Source organism: Solanum dulcamara, chromosome 1 (assembly GCF_947179165.1).
Source record: "Solanum dulcamara chromosome 1, daSolDulc1.2, whole genome shotgun sequence".
NCBI lineage: Eukaryota > Viridiplantae > Streptophyta > Magnoliopsida > Solanales > Solanaceae > Solanum > Solanum dulcamara.
Window position 1 is genome coordinate 75,425,348 of NC_077237.1, and position 6,000 is coordinate 75,431,347.

Consider the following 6,000-nt stretch of genomic DNA (forward strand, 5'->3'; position numbering starts at 1 on the left):
GAACCACTGGGGACTCTTATTTAATATATCAAATTTTATGATCTCGATATCTCATCCACTTGCCACCTAGCTTATGGTTAAGGATTTATAAGGTATTTAACTTTTTTCTCAAAATATAATTTCCATATCGTTCAAATTCCCATGAACAAAATATGTTGAATGAGGATAAATTCTCACAACAAATACAACATTAAGGCGCAATGAACTCAATATAGGTCTCAAAGAGTTCAAAATCCTCAAACTCTAAAAATCATGATATACACCCATCATGACAGTAATGGCAGGAGAATTCATTTATAAGATATATTTACCATTTGAAAATATGATCCTTTTATTTTAAGAAGTGTTAAATCTGCTCAAGGCCCTAACTCAGGCATTTCAAGTCAAACTTGCTAGAATAATCAACTCAAATCTCTCTCTTAGGAAATCCCATGTAAACATGCTCTCAATGCAAATAGTATTATGCAAGGGCCCTATACGGTCTAAACAACATAAATAAGCCCCCACACGGGTGAAAGTAAGAAGTTAAGAGCCCACATAGGGAAAATATCAATAAGAAGCCCATACACGGGTGAAATAAATATACTCAACAGTTTTCAATATCCTAATACCATGCTACGATCACATTCCATAGTCTAGTTCATAAGCATGGTTAATTACCCAATCCAATCTAGAAGAAGGATAATCCAAACCTACCTCGAAGGCCAAAACTTCATCTGAAATCCCTCTACTGGTGTTTTTTCTCTATCAGCAGCAAACAATATCTAACTATCAAAAATGGAAGGTACACATCAAGAGGGTTCCAACAATACCTATATTGCTAAATTTTGGAAGTCGGAGTTAAAATCATCCAAAAATCTCATCAAATTCGAAAAGGGTAAAATTGGATTATTTTTTTTGAAAAACATGTTGTACAAGTAAAAGAAAGTTCATGGTTGAAAACTTCATAAAAATGAGTAGGAACTGGACTTCAAATCAAAGAATTACCATTTTTCTAATTTGGGGGAAAAGCCCCAAAACCCATATTTAAAATCTTGGTTTTAAAGTGTTTTGAAAGATAAAATTTTTAAAAAATTGATAAAAAATTGTTAAAGGAACTACCCTCACGAATTTTCCCCAAATATTTACTTCAAGAATCCCCCTTCCTAAGATCCAATGTATTGAAAATGGTGAGACATGAAAAATGGGAAAAATCCCAAAATTAAGGTTTTGTTCAGGTGAAAACAATACATCGGAATTGTGAGCCACTAACTCTCGTGATCGTGAGTCCCCCTAACATAATTCAGCACAAACGCAGGCCTAGTAGCCAAGATCGTGAAGCACAAGAAGGCAACATATTATGATCTCGTGACCACCAGTCAAGATCGTGATGCCTAACAATATAACCCATCTCAAGCGCGTGGCCTCTTGTCGTGATCGCAATATGTAAGGTTGTTTGCACCAGAAGACCAACAAATGCAATAATCTTAAAGTCTTCAAACAAACCCTTGAAAAAGGTTAGAGGACCAATAAAAATAAATGGAATGTGCTACTCCACTAGTTTTGACATTCTAGACTCAATGAAATCATCGGATTTCTAAAGAAAAAAGATCGCTATGAGAGAAATGCCTCCTCGGACCTCTCTTTAGGCCAAAAACTCAACTTTTTGCCTAAATAAACAAATCACAACCTAATATCTCAATACTCTAACCAACTACCCTACTAGACTAAATTTGATGTTTTGGATGTAACAGAACGAGAGGAATTACCATCCGATGCTGGAATATCAGAAAAATGATCAAAGTTAACTATTTTAATACAACTCAACTCAAAAGGCTTAAAACTATTAAAATCTCACTCGATCGCATCAGGGACCACACTAACCATTCTTGCAACACATATTAAGGAAGATAACGCTATGAGGGAGGAAAAAATGGTCATTTCACACATAAAAGTAATTTCTCATGAACTGAGATATGACACTATCCACCACTAAAATATGTGTTCATTCTCGAATAAAAAGAAAATAAAGTACCCAAAGAGGTGAAAATTTAGGTGGATATCTATGACACATATCAGAATCAACCTTCCATGTAGCCTCCTCAATTGCCTAGTGCCTCTACTATACTTTCACTGAATTAATATGCTTGGACCTCAACTATCAAGTCTGCCTATCCAAGATAGCAACAGGCTCTTTCTCAAAGGAAATATCCTGATCCAAAGCAACTGAGTCCTACTGAATATATGGGAGTCATCATAATGGTATTATTTAAGCATTGAAACATGAAACACGGGATGAACCACTGAAAGGTTCGAAGGTAAAGCCAACCTATAACTATCTCTCTATACTTCTCCAAAATTTTGAAAGGGCCAGAAACCTTGAACTAAGCTTTCCTTTCCTTCCAAGCCTTATCACACGCAAAACCTCTTCACCAATAGCAAAGGAAACATTCAAAAACACACTTATCCACATAGTTGTTTTGCCTACTCTAGCGGTCACAAGACGTTACTGAATCAATCTAACTCTATTCATGGAGTCTCTCAACAAATCTGTACCCCAAGGTTGTACCTCAAATAAACCAAACCATCCAATGAGAGATCGATACCTCATCCCATACAAAGCATCAAACGGAGCCATTTGAATACTAAAATGGTAAATATTATTATAGGCAAACTCCGTAATAGGTAAGAATTGATCCTAATAACCACCAAAATCAATAACACAAGCTCGAAACATATTCTCAAGCACCTGAATAGTCTGGTCGTACTGACCATTGGTCTGAGGATGAAAAGTGGTGCTCAACTCAAGATTCTACCCATCTACTCTTGCATAAAGCTCTAGAAATATGAGATAGATTGCGTAGCTCTATCAAACAACAATGGAGATAGGTATGCTATGGAATCGAACAATCTCATGAATTTAGATCTTGGCCAACTGCTCTGTATTATAACTAGTCTTTATCAAAATGAAATTATATTAATTTGGTCAATCGATCCATAATTACCCAAATAGAATTATACCTATCCAAGGTTAAGGCTATACCATCCATGAAGTCTATAGTAATGCAGTCCTATTTTTACTCGGGAATGGACATCTTCTGCATCATACCAACAGTCTTTGATGCTCATAATTCACTTGCTGGCAATTCAAACACTTGTCTACAAATTCCAAGATGTCCCTCTTTATTTTACACCACCAATAGTGTTATTTCAAATCATGATATATCTTGGCTGCCCCTAAGTGAATAGAATTCTTCGAACAATGGGCCTCCTCCAATTTCATATGCACACAACCACCAACTCTAAGCATACAAATATGACTATCAATCCTCAAAACTCCCTCTAGATTAAGAGAAGCCAACTTAGCTTCACCTTTTTACACTTTGTCCCAAATCATTCTCAACTTGTCATTATTAGACTAATAGGCATGGATCTGATCCATCAATGTAGACCTAACCTCAATGAAGGCCAAAATATGATAAGATGCTGAAATATCAAGTCAAACTAACTTTCTAGCCAATGACTGAACCTCCAATGTCAAAGGTATCTCCTCCGCCTTAAGAAAGGCTAAACTACCCATGCTTGGTGCCTTCCAACTCAAATCATCCGCCACTATATTTGCTTTGCCCGAATGATAAAGGATAGTAATGTTGTCCTTCAATAACTCCAACAATCTATGTTGCCTCATATTCAAATTTGGCTGAAAAGAGATATTTAAGGCTATGATGATTAGTAAAGACTTCACAATGCACACTATAGAGGTACAACAACAACAACAACAACCCAGTGAAATCCCACACCGTGGGGTCTGGGGAGGGTAGAGTGTACGCAGACCTGACTCCTACCAATGTAGGACCACTACCGAGATCATGAGTAAGGTAGTTGTTCTCATGTAGTTTCACCTATCGAGAAGCATAGGCTATAAATGTCTTCTTTTGCATCAACACACCTCTCAAGCCAACACCCGAAGTACCAAAAAATACAACAAAGTCAATAACTCTTTAAGCTTTTGAAAGCTCACCTTGCACTCATTTGTCCACTGAAAAACCATGGTCTTCTAATTAGACTTAGTCAATAAAGCTACAATGGAAGAGAAAATTTGGATAAATCGACGATAATAGCTTGCTAACATAATGAAACTCTGAATCTAGATAAGGGAAGTAGGTTTCACCCAAACACAAACCACCGCAACCTTGGCTGGATTAACCATAATCCCTTCCTTGGTCACCATATGGCCCAAAAAATCCACAAACTTAAGACAAAACTCATACTTGGAGAACTTTGTATATAACTTTCCCTCTCAATCTCTGAAGTACGATCCTCAAGTGACGAACATGATCAGCCTCATTCTTCGAGTAAATCAAGATATCATCAATAAATATAATCACAAAGAAATTCAAATAAGGACAAAACACTTGATTCATCAATTCCATAAAAGTAGCTGGGGCATTAGCCAGCCGAAAGGACATGACCCTAAACTCATAATGCCCATAACGAGTCCTGAAAGTTGTCTTTAGAATATCTGAATCCCAAGCTCTCAATTGATAGTAACCTAATCTCATGTCATTCCTGAAAAACATTGATACATCCTGAAGCTAATCAAATAAATTGTCAATGCTAGGAAGAAGATATTTATTTTTGATTGTAACCTTATTCAACTGTCGATAACCGATACACATCCTCATACTACCTTTCTTCATCACAAATAGGATTGTTGCATCCCACAGTGAAATACTAGGCCAAATGAACCCTTTTTTTAACAAATCTTCCAATTGTTCTTTCAACTCCTTCAACTCGGCTAGAGCTATTCAATAAGGGGAAATAGAAATGGGCTTGGTGTCTAGCTCCAAATCAATTACAAATTTAATATCACGATTCAGAGAAATGCCTGATAAGTTTTTAGAAAACACATCTATGAACTCTCTCACCATCCTCGTGATCTCTAAAGAAGACAAATCCTTAGTAAGATCACAGACATGAGCCAAATAAGATAAGCACCCTTTTTCCATCATGCGATGAGCATAAAGAAAAGATATCACACCCTTTGGATACAAACTCGGGCACCTTTTCACACTAATTGAGGTAAATTGAGATAAGCTAAGGTTATGATATTAGTATAACAATCTAGAATTGCATAATAGAGAGATAACTAGTCCATACCCAAGATCACATCAAAATTAATCATATCTAATAAAATCAAATCTACCCAAGTCTCACTATCTAAAAATTCCACTACACACCGCTGGTACACCTGATCCACTACTAAAGAATTGTCTACCACAGTAGAGACACTAATAGGTACTATAAGGGACTCACACATAGGATCAATGACCACGAAAAAATAAGTAGACACACAAAAGTAGGTAGACACTATGGTAGAGTAATGGCAAACTGGGAAGATACTTGTGATTACTGCATCTGAGGCCTTTATCTCAGATATACCCGATATAGCATAGCAGAGTCTATGATCAACTCTAGCCTAAGAACCACCACGAGCACTAACTAAGTCTTCTTGAGCTACACCCTTGGTACCACCTTTAGTACTTTATGAAGCACCTCTAACAGCTAAAACTGGCGTAGCACTAACAACCTATTTCTCTAGTCGAACAATAGAAAAAGAACGTCTAGGAAATTATTTGCCTTGTGCCAAAACTCATCACAAATAAAACAATGTCGAGGAACTAAACCTCGCTAAGAATAACTAGAAGAGTCTATACATTCTCCCTTACCCGAGAAACCACTATATGTATAATGACTAGTCTAATTGAGACTGGGTCCACCAGTATTATATGTGCCCTAGATCACTGTATGTACTAATTTATCCTGATATCCATATATGCCCTGACCCGAATAATCTCGACCCTAGATGAATTACCATTGAATTGACCCTGGATATGGAATCTCTTGGCCCTTCCACCCTGTCTAGCATGTTGAATACCCTCAATCATCCTAGCATGGTCAATCTAAATATACTATATGAAAACAAGGGAGGTCGTGGCCTCTTAAAGATAACTGAAAACC